General features: G+C 46.0%; 1 protein-coding gene across 3 annotated transcripts in view; it reads left to right on the top strand.

Annotated features, from left to right (window-relative positions):
• Positions 1-17,402, top strand: part of DIS3L2 (DIS3 like 3'-5' exoribonuclease 2) — a 456,478-nt gene that overhangs the window by 315,933 nt on the left and 123,143 nt on the right. The gene's annotated exons all lie outside the window — the stretch shown is intronic.

A 17,402-nucleotide genomic window follows, 5' to 3' on the forward strand; every position in this document is an offset into this window, starting at 1 on the left:
CTTCGTTTTTGAAGATGGCAAACGCCCCTTGGGCAAAAACCCCCCAAAAAAAAAAAAAAAAAAAAAAACTCTCAAATAAATAAATAAATAAATCTTTAAAAAATCATATCTAGAGGGACGAGCAGGTGGCATCGTGGTTAAGGTGCTGGACTCCTACAGCCAACTGCTGTTGAGTCTCAGACCTGGCGATTTGAAACTCACACTTGGCACACATGTGCATGCCCAGAATCTCGAGAGGAGAATGGAGAAGAAGGGATTATAGCATGACTATCCCCTTCCAGGAGATGATTTCTCGCTTTCTGTCTCTCTGTCTCTCTGTCTCTCTGGTGAGCTGAAGATTCCTATAGCAAAGTCTCTCAGAAAAGAGAAAAAAAACAAATGAACAAACAAACAAAAAAACACTTCTCTACAGTACTCACAATTGGAAAAACCAACTATTCTCAAACGCACAAAATATTTACAAACACTGACTTTGTATTAAACCACTGAGGATTTTTTTCTTTTCCTTTTTATTTTTTATTTTTGAAGAGGTTTTTGCTGTAGGGTGCGCTCGCCAGAAAGACAGAGAGAGACAGAGAGACAGAAAGCAAGAAATCAACCCCCGGGGGGGGGGCTGGCCATGCCACAATCCCTTCTCCTCCATTCTCCTTTCGAGATCTTGGGCATGCACTCACACACACCCCATATGAGTTTAAGCCACCGGGTCCGGGACTCGAACTGCTGTCAACTGCATGGGAATCCAGCAACATAGCCGTTACACTAACTGCTGGTCTAACCATTGAGGATATTTCTAAAACTTAGTATTATATAGGTTATGTTCTTAGATCACAATACAATTAAATTAGAAATAATTGCAATTTTTTAACAACAAAATTTAACACATTTGGAAATTTAAATACACATCTCAGGTCACTCATACCAGATTAGCAAGCAGTAAAGTTTGGCAGTATCAGTTACCTCCTCTTCCCCTCTACTTGAGGATCAATGGCCAAATGAGTGGCATAAACCAGAATGTACTTGAAGCTAGGCCTTCTACTCATGCCTTGAAGGATGAGAAGTTACCTGTCTTCTCGAGGCGGAGTTTACCTCCATTATTACCTTCCAACAGAACACACAAATGTTCCTTTTCTTGGGACTTTTGAGTTTTACATCAATATTTTCCTTCCACCATCAAGGAGACACTTAACTCTGAGCCGTGCCCCATCCTGACCTGCTGGCTACCCATCAGTGAGTCAAGATTTCTCCAAAGCCTTTACTGAAAAGGATCGTCAAAAGGGTAGTTGCCTTCTCTAATGAGAAGGACCTGGTTTCCCAAAGGTGAACAGTAGAGAAAGGATTCCTAGTTGGGACAGTCTCCCTGGGGTAGCCACTTCTCTGCTCACTGACTTTTGGAGCTGCTAGCATTTGTTATCCCTTGGGTCTAAATGTGATCCCATAATCTCTTGCCTAGCACTTTAAGCACTACTGAAACCACACTGAAGCTGGGGAGTACATCATGGAGTAAAGACCTTGTTGGACGTGCCTGTGTCTGTCTCTGCCCCTCTCTTTAACTCATAGAATAAGTAAATAAGCTTAGAAAAATTGTATACAGAGGTTCTGGAAAGAGACCTTGGGTCTGGTTCTTGCGTTCGGTGTTTCCTCCTTCCTCCTTCCCAGGGAGAGTAACATAGGGAGGCTCATTCCCCTTAGGAAAGAATGGGCTCACGCCTTGCTCTGCAAGCCACTGCAGGAGAATTATGCCATAAGCACACTGCACTGGCAGTGTGAGAGCTGCATGCTTACAAACGTGCAAGGTCATCTGGTTATGCCAACCAGCTGCACACTCACAGAAGCACAGGGTCATCTGGTTATGCCACCCAGCTGCACACGCGCAGAAGCACAAGGTCATCTGGTTATGCTACCCAGCTGCATGTCTCAGAAGCACAGGGTCATCTGGTTATTCCACCCAGCTGCACACTCACAGAAGCACAAGGTCATCTGGTTACGCCAATCGGCTGCGTACTCGCAGAAGCACAGGGTCATCTGGTCATGCCAACCAGCTGCATGCTCACAGAAGCACAGGGTCATCTGGTCTAGGAAGGACCCAAGATGTAACCGCTGCAGACCAGTAGGAGGGAAGCTGAGAAAAAGAACTTAGGGAGAGAAGGATCGAGGAAAGGCGTGCTTGTGCACGAGGAGACCAAGCAGATGCCAGGTGCTGTGGAGCACAGATAGTTGTCAACAGGCATGTGTCTGTTCCCTTGGACCCGCTCGGAGGCAAGACAAGGGTGGAGCTTCAGGAGGCACACATGGCATCTGGTCATGCCAACCAGCTGCATGCTCACAGAAGCACAGGGTCATCTGGTTATGCCACCCAGCTGCACGCTCGCAGAAGCACAAGGTCATCTGGTTATGCCAATCGGCTGCATACTTGCAGAAGCACAGGGTCATCTGGTTATGCCATCCAGCTGCACACTTGCAAAAGCAGAAGATCATCTGGTTATGCCATCTGGCAGAAGAGCTGGCCAGTAACTCCCCAAGCTGCACACACAACACCCAACTGCAAGGTGACTGAGCGATACCATTACATTGTGTGTGTTCTCCCCCACCCCAGCCCTGCATGGTGCATCTTACCACACTTGCACTTCTTATACCCCAGGCCCTTACAAACACCCCATTGACAAAAGACAGAAAGGTGGAATCCTGGAATCTGTCATTTAGGTCATCGGAAGGAAATAGGCCTTAACAATCAGAATCTTGCTTCAAGCACAGCCAGAAGAGCTCCACAACCTTCCACCATGTGTGCCTCCTGAAGCTCCACCCTTGTCTTGCCTCCGAGCGGGTCCAAGGGAACAGACACATGCCTGTTGACAACTATCTGTGCTCCACAGCACCTGGCATCTGCTTGGTCTCCTCGTGCACAAGCACGCCTTTCCTCGATCCTTCTCTCCCTAAGTTCTTTTTCTCAGCTTTCCTCCTACTGGTCTGCAGCGGTTACATCTCGGGTCCTTCCTAGTCTTTTGGAAGTTGACTTTATCTCTGACAGAGTGCCTAAGCTTAACCCCCAATTTACCTTCCCCATATGTATATTTTAGCAGGTGGATTATGCTCCTTCCTCACTCATCTGCTGCAGTGAGTTGCGTCCTGAAATGCCCTGTTCAAAGAAATACTCGCCCTTCCTGAAAACCGAACTCTGTACCCTGAGAGACAGCTCAGCCTTAATCATGGAAGGAGGTTTAGTCTGTTAGCTGTCGGACACATATGTCATATATAACTTAACAATAACGTCTATGTGCACACTTAATAATAACAAAAAAAACACTGTGTTTAAAATTTGTGCTTTGTGTTTTAGAGAGAACCCTGATCACTTTCCAGTAGATTTTGGAAAAGAAAAATTCCATCCACTTCAGGGCAGTTTTCCGCTTGAATACATTTCTGGGTCTTTTTCTCTGATATCTTCACAATGCCCAGTGCCGTTCCTCCTACGCGCCTCTTCCATGTGAAGTCACTTCTAATCCTAGTTTTGAAATGCTAAGCTTTTTCCCCCCTCTCACAGACCTTTATGTCAGAGGGCATTCTGACCTCAGGCTGATCTCAGGCAAGCCAAGGACTTGATCCCAAACCACCTCATTTTCATAGTAGGGGCCTTAATAATGAACCCAGGAAGAGAAATGGAAAATCTCTAGAGCCGTCCGCTCATAAGGAAGTGCACGTCTTCATTCATCCGGGACATAGGCGAGTACACAATTTTAACTGTCCTTGTTGCATGATCATTTTTTACTGAGTTGTACCTTGACTCAAAAAATCCAAATAACTGAATTGTCGTGCGAGGGCTCTGGCATGAAAGTGGGCTTCTGGGATGCTTGCCAGTGGGTTCCTGTTTTGAGGACACAGAATCTAAGTGGAAAGATTAAGTGGAGAGGCAGCTCCACCCCTCTAAGTCTTATTCCTATGTTCCATTCAAATCTTGCTAGCCTGATTTCTGTGGGGTCTGAGCTTTGGAAATTCTCTTTTTTCATGGATGTCTCAGTGCACCTTGTTAAACCAAATTTGGATCACAGCCTGCTCATCTGCTTCCAGCTCTGCTGATTGGTTCCAGTTTCCCAGCTCATTAAAGCCAAGATAATCTGGCACCCACCAGGCAGGCATCCTCAAGGATCTGGCACCGAGGTAACCTTGGAAGCCAGTAAAGAGGTCTCAGTGATCCAGCACACTCATGGCGTGAAGAGGGATGGTCGTGATATACCGGGAGGAGCACTGGACTAGGAGCAGGAGAACTGGGTTCTTGTCTCATCTGCCTTGACTGCATCATGGAGATTTGGGCATGTCTGTGATTTCTCTGAAATGTTCTTTCCTCAGCTGTAAAATGAGGGTTTGTATTAGGCAGTTTCTCAAGTGTCTTCCAGTTCCACGATACTGAGTATATGAAAAGCCAAAAGAGCTAAGCTTCATTTGTGCCAGTTGTTGGAAAAACACAACCCAGCTTTGAAGGTAGTGGTAGCTACCTAAAGCTGCATGTACTAGTGAGGCTTCTCCAGAGACGTAGAAGGTATGACAACACAATGGGAAGGGCACATCCGTGTTCCAGAGAACAGAATTAACCTCTTTGTGCCTCACATTCCCTGATCTATAAAATGGGTATAATAATGCCTAATGATGCTACTAGGCCAAGACCAGATGGAAGGCCAAGTCCAATTCCAGCCCCATCCTAAAGGCTGGTCACGGTGGTGCATTCCTGTAGTCCCAGCTGCTCAGGAGGTTGAGGCGGAAAGATTGAGAACTGAGACCAGCCTGGGCAACATGCAAGATACTGTTTGAAAAAGTTGGGGGACCAGCAGTTAGCATGATGGCTATGTCACTGAACTCCCACGTAGTCGACCGTGGTTCAAGGCCCAGACCTGGTGGCTTAAACTCATGCCAAGCGTGTGTGCATGCGTGCCCAAGATCCCGAGAGGAGAATGGAGAAGGGATTGCGGTGTGGCCATCCCCCCGGGGGGTGATTTCTCGCTTTCTCTCTCTGTCTCTCTCCGTCTTTCTGGTGAGCGCCCGCACCCTATAGCAAAAACCTCTCCAAAAAAAAAAAAAGTTGGGCATGGTTGTGCCTGTAGTCCCAGCTACTGGGGAGGCTGAGGCAGGAAAATCAGGACATAGTGATACCCCATCTTAAGACTAAATAAATAAAAACTAAAATTAAAAAATGAAGGAATACATGGGACCAGCAGTTGATGTAATGGCTATGTCCGCTGGATTCCTATGTAGTCGACCACGGTTCGAGTCCCGGACCCGGTGGCTTAAACTCATGCCAAGCGTGTGTGCATGCGTGCCCAAGATCCCGAGAGGAGAATGGAGGAGAAGGGATTGCAGCATGGCCATCCCCCCAGGGGATGATTTCTTGCTTTCTGTCTCTCTGGCTCTCTCTGTCTTTCTGGTGAGCACATGCACCCTATAGCAAAAACCTCTCCCCCCCAAAAAATTAAGGAGTACAGAAAAGGGTGGAAACAGCCCCAGTAGTCTCAGCTGATGACTGGATACATAAATATGGTATATCCATGCAACGGAATAGTATTGATGCATGAAAAGAACTGAAGTACCATATGAGCTACAGTATGGTGGCCGTCAAAAGCACTGTGTGAGGTGAAGAGTTCAAGTGAAAACGGCTGCTTTGCACGATTCTGTTTCTCTGAGATGTCCAGAGCAGGCATGTCTCTAGAGACAAAAGATAGGTAAGCAGCTGCTTGGGACTGGAAAGGTTGGCAGGAAAGAGGAAGTGACTCTGAACAGATAATGGAGTTTCTTTGGGGAATGATGAAGGGGTTCTAAATTGATTAGGGTGATAGTTGCACAACTATGCACACACTAAAAATCATGGAATTTTACACTTTAACTGAGTGAATTATATGATATTGTGATGAACTCTCCATAGAACTGGTATGAAACAGAAAGCTAAGAGAGGGCGAGTGTTGTCATAATCATTAAAACACCTTAGGGAAAGGCTGTGCCATGTAGTGCTCTGGTATGATAGTGAAGAACAGTGATCCTTGTTGTCAGAGTTCTAATCCTGGCTCTGCATTTACTGGCTACGCGACACACGTCAAATCATTTAACCTCTCTGGATCTGAATGTTTTCCTCTGAAAATGTGAATATTAACAGTACTACCCCACAGAACTTTTGTGAAGATTACTCAGTTAATCAAGGAATCCTGGAGTGTCTTTTGTATGTCAGGTCAATAAATGATATTGCATTGAAGGGTCTTAACTCTATTTTAGTGAGAGAGGTGACCAGTAAATCTGAGAGGACCTCGTGAGAACAAGATGTCTTTCCCCCATTGTCAACATCAGCATTTATTGCAAAACATAAATGCCGTTTATAGTCTGATCTTTTTTTTTTTTGGTCTGGATTCAGACTTAGAAGCAGAAGCTCTCAGAGAGGACAGCCTGCGTCTCTTGGAATCTGTTCTTGGCATTTTCTTTAGCCTCCTTCGTCTCTTGACCAATAGTTTAGCATATTCTGCTGTCTCTTCCTTATTTTTCTTAGTACGCTGTTTCTTAAGAGCAATATGTCGGCATTTGTGTTGCAGGACGTGTGGGGTCATAAGACCGAGTCTTAGGGGCTTTGGTCCTGGGTTTCTTACCTTCTTTATTTAAGGACTTTCTTATAACATACTCATGGTCATTGTCTTCTTTAGCGATATTGAAAAGTTTTTGGATTCTGCTAGCTTTTTTTGCCAAGATACCGTGGTATAAGTCGGTCCTGAAATATCCTTCTCTCCTTTTTTTTTTTTTAAACAATAACCAAGTTGAGAATGCAAGTCCGAACAGATTTGCGCTTTCTTTCTCCAGTTCTCCTTGGTCTGTAAAGGAATGGCCCTTACTCAGTAGCAGGTGGACACGGCCGTGGGTCGACACCCTGCTTCATGGGGAAACCTTGTTTGTCATTTCCACCACTGATTCAGACTACATAACCTTCCATTCTTCACCCAAAGCATCAGCACAACTTCTGTAGTCATTCGCTTCTCATAAAAAGTACAAAGTTTGCATTCATCATCCACTTCAACGAGTTTCTGCGAGCCATGGGCAGAGAAGGAGATATTCAGCTTCATCTTGAAGCAGCCGATCTCCTCTGAGGCACTCTGAAAAAGAGCTATATTCGTATCTTGCTTCATTCTGTTCTATAGCTAACAATAACCACAGATTGGGTGATTTTAAAGAGTAGAGATTTAGCTCATGGCTTTGTTGGTCTACGGTCAAGGAGCCACATCCGCCAAGGGTCTTCTTGTTGGTGGGATCTCTGCAGAGTTCTGAGGTGGTGCAGGGCATCACATGGCAAGAGAGCAAGAGCGGGTGTGTCTGTACCCATGTCTCTGCTGTGGTCTCACCTCCTCTCCTCATTAACCCACCACGGGTGCACCACCCTGCTGAGTTTATCTAATCCCAGTCACCTCCCAAGTGTTCTGCCTCTTAATACCATAGATTAAGTTTCTGCCTCCTTAACACTGTTACAACCAAATTGTAACACACAGATTTTTGGAGGACACATTCAAATCATAGCAGATCTTAAGTTATTAATATTGAATTATACTCTGCTATTAACAAGTACTTAGGAAAGTATATATTACATTATATAATGAGGTTTTCTGCTCACAGGTATTAAAACCATAAAGGATTGATGGTTAAAGCACTGGTATTTGGGACCAGCAGTTAGCGTAATGGCTATGTTGCTAGACTCCCATGTAGTCGACCATGGTTTGAGTCCTGACCCCAGTGGCTTAAACTCATGCCGGACATGTGTGCATATGTGCCCAAGATCCTGAGAAGAGAATAGAGTAGAAGGGATGCAGCGTGGCTATCCCCCCCCCGGGGGGTAATTTCTTGCTTTCTGTCTCTCTGTCTTTCTGGTGAGTGCATGCGCCCTATAGCTAGCAAAAATTTAAAAATTAAAAAAAAATAAAACCTCAGAATAAAAAAGCATTGTTTTTCAGTTACCCTAGAAAATTTGGCAATTCAAAATAATCTATTTGAAAACTCAGTTTATAAAAAATTGAAAAATTGGGTTAATTTTGTAATTGACATATTGACAGTTCAAAAATGGAAAGTGACCAATAGTTATGAGAGTATATGACCAGGTTTTTGTTCAACAAATACTTATTGTCCCCACAATGGAGTCACTATTATTTATGTTGAAAATCATGCTCTGTTCTACTTCTTTGTCTTAAAAATGGGTGTTCTGGAAAATAAATGTATAATCCTTTTAAGACTTTTAAATTAAGACTAACCATAACCTATAGGGGTTGATAAAGAAGCAGGGTAAAGCTTGCCAAGTACCTAATGCTATGGCTGAATTCCCATAAAGTAGTGATTAAGAGCTCAGGCTCTAAGGGCAGCAGGTGTTGTGGGGGTTAAGGCATTGGAGCCCACACGTCTGGCTGTGTGATTTGAGTCCCAGACCCAGTGGCTTGAAAAATACTTCGAGCATGAGACCAGCAGTTAGCGTAATGGCTATGTCGTTGAACTCCCATGTAGTCGACCGTGGTTCGAGTCCCGGACCCGGTGGCTTAAACTCACGCTGGGCACGTGTGCATGCATGCCCAAGATCCCTAGAGGAGAATGGAGGAGAAGGGATTGCGGCGTGACCATCCCCCCTGGGGGGTGATTTCTGGCTTTCTATCTCTCTGTCTCTCTCTGTCTTTCTGGTGAGCACACACACCCTATAGCAAAAAACACTCTCAAAAAAAAAACCATATATATATATACACACTTTGAGCATGTACAAGTGCATGCCCAAAATCTCAAGAGGAGAATGAAGAGAAGGCCTGAGATGTGATCCTGGGACCTTCTCACGTAGCCCAGCCTTGCAGAGTGTTACATTTCCAGCATGCCACCATGTGGCTCTAGAGCCAGATCTTGATGCAAGGTGCCCGGATCTTCTTGGACCTAGAAAGAGATCCATCTCTAACATTGGAAAACTAAGTTAATTCATGCAAAGAGCTTTAAAAAGTTAAGTAGTTAATATGCTATCATTGTGGGGCAGCCAGTATAGAGGCTTCATATCATACGCATTCATTAGTTATGAGTAGAACTTTTGGTGAAGTCTTAGGGATCAGAAAACAGTTTCTCCTTTATGCAAAGAAGTTAATGAAAATAAGTAATTAGATCCAAGAACTGTTTGGGCATAGTGAGAAAATATCAACAACCCCCAAAGTATCTCCAGAATCAGAGAAAAGCTATTAAGGCTTTTTGTTACCAGGAGATAGAGCAGTGGGTTTTTGCCTCTTGAAATTCAAGGTGAATGTAAAAGGTGTTTTAATTCCAAGTGAAAGGAAGGCTAGGATTGGATTAAGTAACGGTGACATGGCTAACATTGCTGAATGTTAATAATTCTTTAAAACTTGTTGAGAATTCCACTTACCTATTTGGCTGTAAGAGGCTAATAGTTATATCTTGTTAACAGAGGCCTTAGAAAAATAGAAAAATCCACAAATGTGTGTGACCATCCTCCCGGGGGTGGGAGGGCACTTGCTCACTTTTTGTCTGTCCGTCTCTGTATCTCCAATTGCTCACGTTTTGTCTGTCTGTCTCTATATCTCCAGTGAGTGCACATGCTCTATAGAAAAAATCTCTCTAAAAAACAAAACAAACAAAAAGTGGTGACAACAAATACCGCAAGCTGTCACACAGTGGAGTCACATTTCTGGCATGAAAATCATGGTTTCCTGCTCAGAAGGAGTGTTCCCACTTCATTTGCTGAGCTCACCTTTAGAGGGCTTGCCTACAGGGTGCTTTAGTCACACAGTCCTCCAGGAGGACCGTCAGGTGAGCTGGCTGCCCCCTGGCCACCCCTGCCCAGTGCTGCTGTTCCCTGGGGAGTGCTCGAGACTCAGGGCGAGGAGGCAGCTGGGACAGACACAGCATTTGGATGGTTCTCTTTCCGAATTCAAGATTGTTGACCAGGTAACATTTATCTCTCATGGTCATCACAGAATAATTAGAATGTATCTACAAGCAGAAAGAAAATTCATAATCCTACCACTCAGAGAAAACCATCTTCATGTATTTCTTCCCAGACATTTATGCCAGCTTTGCTTTTTTTATTTGTTACTTTTTATCCTTGCAGCTATTCCAGCCTTTGAAAACTGGAACGTTACAGTGGGTATAATGTAGACAGGATGATCCGATTTCTGATCTTGATCTCCGTGTCTTCAGCATCCAGAGGTCATTGCTGAGCACATTTTTGGTCTGTTTTTTTTAGGTAGTAACCTTCTCCTTCTGCCTCTGTCAACTTGTGTTTCTTTTAAACTCTATAGCTAATTTTACTGGATTTGTCCTTTTTAGCTTTTCTTTCCTTGGCTACAACACTGCTAGCTTTTTTTTTTTAGTTTTTGGATGGAGAATTTTAAACATGCACGAAATAGAAGAGTATAATGAAGCCCTGTTCTCACTGCCCAGCCCCTGCAACCCTCAGCCATGCCTAATCCCACCTTATACCCATCCCACTCGTGCCAGCCCCCACCTCCAGCCCTCATTACTTTGACCTGCTACCTCTGTAACCACCTTGTAGGGTCCTTGTAGGGTCCTTCACAGCCCTGTGGACCTCGCTGTTTGGCATTGAGGAGGGCTGGATGCTTGGCCGCCTGCCTGCAGAGTACCTCACGAGCCTGTGTACTGGCCTGGGCTTCCCCCATTCACTTCTGAAATGCCTGGAAATGCCCAGGCACTAAGCGTGCCAGCCCCACATGTTCACTCCTCATTCTCTTTCCTAGTAATGAAGGAGGCCATTGCTCAAATCATTTGGAATGGCAGAAGTGGAATTTACTACCTGGGTGTTCCTCTTCCATGCTGTTCATAAAAATTTGAACGGAGATTCCTGAGAGTGAGATTGAACACGACAAAAACTGCTGTGTGGGCAGCTTTGCTGAGTCCTTGCAGATTGATAGAGCCCTGTGTATGAAGGGAAAGATTCTGTAGGCTGTTTAGTTCTAGAGGGGAGCTCACCGGTTAGAGAGCTGGCAGTGAAAGGTCCTCACTAACCCTTTGCTGAATAGCAGAAAGGAAGAAGAAGGAAATCCAGACTTTTCAAGTCCTGGTCTTTAGGGGACTGGAGAACGCACCCTGCTCAGCCTGCTCGTCTTCCTTGGGTTCCTCACATTGCAGTCCAATACTTGTCCCAGGCTTTTTTGGTTCACTTTGATTCCTTTTAAGTTCATGAAATATCCTCGAGCCATTACCAGGCCATGGCCGTGGAGTACTGCCGTGGCTAGCTGTACTGGTGGTCAGTGTTTGTGTGAGATTACATAAGGAAATACCAACGGAACTAGACAACATCGGCATCCCTTTTACCTAGAAACCCAGCCAGTGTTTGCACCGGAGTCGGAGGGGATGTACTTACCCACCTGTAAGAGGAACTTTACTGTTGGGACCAGCAGTTGGCATAATGGCTATGTCGCTGGACTCCCACGTAGTCGACCACGGCTTGCGTCCCGGACGAGGTGGCTTAAACTCACACCGGGAGCGTGTGCATGCGTGCCCAAGATCCCAAGAGGAGAATGGAGGAGAAGGGATAGCGGCGTGGCCATCCCCCCAGGGGGTGATTTCTCACTTTCTGTCTCTCTGTCTCTCTCTGTCTTTCTGGCAAGCACACACGCCCTATAGCAAAAACCTCTCCAAAAAATAAATAAATAAATAAATAAATAATAAAAGAGAAACTTTACTATGAGGCCAAAGGTGAGCCAAGCTCAGTTCTTTCCAGCCATTGAGTCCATCTCTACATTCAGTGGGACCAAACGCAGGCCGGGGCCTGCCCCTGGGCTGGAAGAGCTGCCCCAAGCAAGGCCCTTTGCTGCTGTTTCAGCCACAGTGTCTCAGTCATCTCAGCTGGGTAGGCTGTCGGTTTGCACAGCTCTGTTCCCTGTCTCTTCAGGCTCATGTTGTTAGCAGACTGGCCACAGGGCTGAAGGCGACTCAAGCAAGCGCTTCATGCTCCCATCATAGGCCGGACAGAGTCCAGTCTGAGGGCTGGGAACCCCACATTGCTGTGTCCGTCGGCTCTCCAGCAGGTCATGCTGCTTCTTGTCATCAACTTTTGTTTTCTAAACTTCACTGAGTGATTCATTTGTCTGCCGTCCGTTCCTGAGAGATCGCAGTGGTCTCAGGCTCATTTTCAGTTCAGCGTGACCGTAGCCTGCATGACAAGAACCTCGGGATGCAGATGAGGGAGCTGGCAGAACGAGGAAGTGTATGGTACGCTCCGTTAACTCCAAACTCTCCAATGGTTTCCTGTTGCACTTGAAATAGAAATCTGAAGGCTTCATGCTGACTCAGCAGGGCAGCTCTCCTCCAGGCCTTGTTCATCTCGCTGGCCTCCCTCCACCCCACCAGCCTTCTTTCTGTGCCTTAGGCACAGAGGTCATTAGGGACCTGCACAAATAGCTGTTCTTTGCAGATGGGTACATATAGGAGCGTTGTTCCTCAGCATTCTGAATTAAAAGGAGTTCCAGCTGGGTGTACTGGTGTGCCTCTCTATCCCCAGCTACTCTGGGGACTTCGAAGCCACCCTGAGCAACATAGTGACACCCTGTCTCTTTAAAAAATAATCTCCAAAAAATAAATAAATAAATAAATAAATAAATAAATAAATAATAAAAGAGAAACTTTACTATGAGGCCAAAGGTGAGCCAAGCTCAGTTCTTTCCAGCCATTGAGTCCATCTCTACATTCAGTGGGACCAAACGCAGGCCGGGGCCTGCCCCTGGGCTGGAAGAGCTGCCCCAAGCAAGGCCCTTTGCTGCTGTTTCAGCCACAGTGTCTCAGTCATCTCAGCTGGGTAGGCTGTCGGTTTGCACAGCTCTGTTCCCTGTCTCTTCAGGCTCATGTTGTTAGCAGACTGGCCACAGGGCTGAAGGCGACTCAAGCAAGCGCTTCATGCTCCCATCATAGGCCGGACAGAGTCCAGTCTGAGGGCTGGGAACCCCACATTGCTGTGTCCGTCGGCTCTCCAGCAGGTCATGCTGCTTCTTGTCATCAACTTTTGTTTTCTAAACTTCACTGAGTGATTCATTTGTCTGCCGTCCGTTCCTGAGAGATCGCAGTGGTCTCAGGCTCATTTTCAGTTCAGCGTGACCGTAGCCTGCATGACAAGAACCTCGGGATGCAGATGAGGGAGCTGGCAGAACGAGGAAGTGTATGGTACGCTCCGTTAACTCCAAACTCTCCAATGGTTTCCTGTTGCACTTGAAATAGAAATCTGAAGGCTTCATGCTGACTCAGCAGGGCAGCTCTCCTCCAGGCCTTGTTCATCTCGCTGGCCTCCCTCCACCCCACCAGCCTTCTTTCTGTGCCTTAGGCACAGAGGTCATTAGGGACCTGCACAAATAGCTGTTCTTTGCAGATGGGTACATATAGGAGCGTTGTTCCTCAGCATTCTGAATTAAAAGGAGTTCCAGCTGGGTGTACTGGTGTGCCTCTCTATCCCCAGCTACTCTGGGGACTTCGAAGCCACCCTGAGCAACATAGTGACACCCTGTCTCTTTAAAAAATAAATTTCCAGACTTCACTTGCGTTCACTCAGGCTGATAGAGTAGAATACCACAGAGTGGCTTACAAATAGCAGAGATTTATTTCTCACATTTCCAGACGATGGGAGGTCCAAGACCAAGCTGCTCCAGATCTGTATCTGGTGAGGGCCTACTTTCTAGTTCAGAGCTACTGCCTTCTTGCCATGCCCTCGTGCTGGAAGGGATGGGAGGCCTTTGGGATCTCCTATCAGGGTGCTAGCCCCATTCACCTTACCCAAAGGCCTTACCTCCAAATACCATCACACTGGGGGGTCAGCTTTCAGCATGTGAATTTGGGGGACACAGACCACCAGTCTATCGCAACACAGTTTTCTGTTAGGAGTGTCCTCCTGTGACCAAGAAGAGCCTCTGTCCCCCTGTCTAGTCTCAGCAGTTAGTAAAGGGACCCACTAAGGGACTCAGGTCTGGTCTCACTCTGGGAAGGGATGCCTGACATGTCCCCACATGCCTGACACGTCCCCACCTACCATAAGTAGGAGCCTGGTAGTCCCCACTCTAGGCACTAGTTGGGATGGTCATTCTGCCACCAGCTAAAGATGACTGCAAGCTAGAAATTCAGAAAAGACTTGCTAGATTTTTAAGGACTTACTGGAATAATGAAGTAGAACTTGAGTTAATGGTTCAGTGGTTGTTTGATAATCCGGCTCTGATATGAGGGGGTTCTGGGGCTTGACAGTGAGAATCAAGAGAACCTGCAGAGTTAGGGCGTGGCTGGGAGTAAGGATGCAGAAATCCAAGGCCAAAAAGGGGCTTCCTTCAGGTCATCAGCACTAGGGAGGGACTTGGGCCCTGGCCTGCAGAGATGAAAAATCAGGAGTTATTGTCCTGGGGCAGCAGTGACGGGGTCGGGAAGGCTAATGAAAGGAGCAGAGGCTCTGAGTCCAACCTGGTTTTGAATCTGGGGTTTATCACTTACTAGCCAGGTGACTTGGCACCTCTCTGAGCTCAGATAATTCCTCTGTACAATACAGTTCGTGTGGCTATTGTCAAATTAGGTTGTGTGAGGAGCCATTTGAAAAACGATCACTTCTGGGAACGAGCAGTTAGCGTAATGGCTATGTCGTTGGACTCCCACGTAGTCGACCGCAGTTCACGTCCCGGACCCAGTGGCTTAAAACTCACGCCGGGCGCATGTGCCTGTGTGCCCAAGATCCCGAGAGGAGAATGGAGGAGAAGGGATTGCGGAGTGACCATCCCCCCTGGGGGGTGATTTCTCGCTTTCTGTCTCTATGTTTCTCTCTGTCTCTCTGGTGAGCGCACGCGCCCTATAGCAAAAAGAAACCTCTCAAAAAAAAAAAAAAAAGGAAAAAACGCTCACTTCTACTTTCCTGGTTATCACCTTATGGCTGTGATTGTCAATATTCTATTCATATAGTCCTTAGAGAGTTCAGAGCATGCCACATGCTGTGATGGATAAAAGCTCAATTAGCTTCTGGGCTCCTTCGAAACTTCCCTGTCCTGTCAGTCTGTCATCACGTGGGTGTACCTGCCAGCCCCATTAGACCCCGTTAGCTCCTTAAAGGAAGGGATTGCCACCTCTGGATGCCCAGTGATGGCATCCGCTAGACGTTTTGTTTCCATGTGTCGCAGATCCTTTCTTGCAGCCAGAGCTCCCCACAAGTAGAGCAAGTGGCTTCCAGAAGCTGTAAGCTTCCCGCCCTGGAGGTAGGTCAGGGGCTGCCTGGCAGGGACAGTTGTGAGGCCACTACACGGGTTGGGAGGCTGACTTTGGGGAGGGTTCTAAGCTCCTGCTTAGATTCTGTTTGTGTTTCAGTTGGATGAAGCAGGGCCAACGTCCTCTCAAGTTCATTCAAAGTAGTATTTGTATTCAGCAAAGTTTGTGGGCCCTGGGCACAGTGAGCCAGAAGTGACAACTGGGGGACCCTTCCTCTCTCTGCCTCTATGCTCTGCAGAACTCACGTGACTCGCCTTAGCCTAGCAGATAAAACTTTTAATGTTAAAAAAATTCTTTTTAATTTTAAAAGAATACGTTTATGTGAAAGACAGTATTTTTTTCCAACATCAGACTCATCCTAAATGGTTTGACAGTGTATCCTATGTAACCTTTCGGATTTATGTTTTCCCTTTCATAGAGTAAAAACCTGAGCGCCACAACCTCAGGAGTTCTGCGAGTTCACACTATGTAAATATATGTAATAAAATATTTACTTAGGGTTTCCATAAAAAAGGTCCAAAGCACAGAATAAGAGAGCTTCTCTTTGCTGGTTTAGAGGCTCGCCTGGGAATTCGGAGTGAGAGTTAAGCCTTTTGAGTATGTTTTGGTTGGCCTCTCCCGTGTTTTATCTCCTCTAATGAACTCTTTGTCAGTTTGTCAATTTTGACTAAGGACAGAAAGTTCATGTGTAGTAACAACACAGAGACTGAATAGAAAATTATGGTTTATATCATGATGTAATAATCCCCTCTCTTTTCCTTTTGTCAATATTTACCTGATAGGCCAATATATTATAATTCTGACTTCAAAAGAATATACTTTATTTTACCTTCTCCAACTGTTGGTTTTAGATACTTGAAATATCAAAACTGGAAGTTGAGCCGTCTGAGGCTCTTGGCCACGTCCCCTGGGGTTGAGTTCCTCGATCGTGGCAGAGTAGCCGTCTGTGCTCCCGGTGACCCGGCAGCACAGCTGGTGACTGTTGGAACGAGGCAGCTGACCCTGGAGCCCTGCTGGGTCCTCTCAGCTTTGTAGACAGCCCTCTGCTCTATGGGAAATGGTCTGTTGCATTACCCCAGAGCAGCTGGGCTCTCCTGGGTGGACTTAGGTGTTCCCTGATGCAATGGTGTTCCAGGATCAGCAGGACAATCCCAAGGAGGGTGGTCTCTCCGTGCCAGACCAGAGGAAGAATGGAGAGTCTTAAGTTCTCTTCCTGGCTTGAGCTCCCCTTATTTTAAAAAAGCACCCCACGTTTAAACATTTTTCCATTGAAAAACCGAGGGCAGAGTCATTCCCCAGTGAAGAAGAATTAGGAGGAAAGCTACAAAATTGGTAGATAAAATGTGTGATATTTTAGGATTTCTCAGCCACGCAACCAAAGGAGCCAATGGTAATGTACTCATAAGCTCCTCTGAGTCAGTGTGGGTATCCTTTGGGACTCTTCTGGTGAGTCATCTCCGAAAGGGAATTGATTGGCTCGTGAATGCAAATCTACCAGTAGACCGAGTCCAGTTCAGCTGGATCCGAGTTCGAATGAGGTCGTCGGGATTTGCCCTACATTTCTTAGGCCTGTTGTTTTCTATGTTGGCATGACTGGGAGACAAAGATGGTTTCTGGCAGTGCCAGGATTCTGTGTGTGTCCTGAGTGTCTGAGATCCCAGGCAGGAGGTCCTCTTTCCTGAAATCCCTGTCAGTCCTCAGAAAAGACTCAGAATAAATCTCCTTGGATCACATGCCTGTGCCTCAAGCTGTCACAGTCAACAGGGCATAGTGCAGTTGTGTCAGTGTCCATTCCAGTTGGAGCAAGTTCAGCTCTGTGCTTGATTGTTCACTGTGGGTCTCTCTGCCCGGGAAGCGTTCTTCAAGCCGTATAAGTAATTATTTCACACAGCACCTTTCTAGTCTGTCCATTTTGTGCATTTCATACACATATAGGAGGGTACTTCAAGAAGTTCATGGAAAATGGAATTAAAGTGTGAATTGATTTTGATGCCCCCAAAATTGAAATCTGTTTACACCTTTTGTGTAATTCATGTTTTCCATAACTTTTTGAAGATGCCCTTGTCGTGTATAGGAAAGTCCATATGTCCAATATATTCACTATATTCAGTAGATGATTTACGGGATGTTCAGGAGGATAGCTTAAGTTTATAACCTAAGTGCTCTCTCCCCATTCCTGC

Source organism: Tupaia chinensis, unplaced genomic scaffold (genome assembly GCF_000334495.1).
Source record: "Tupaia chinensis unplaced genomic scaffold, TupChi_1.0 Scaffold149383_1, whole genome shotgun sequence".
Classification (NCBI taxonomy): Eukaryota; Metazoa; Chordata; class Mammalia; order Scandentia; family Tupaiidae; genus Tupaia; species Tupaia belangeri.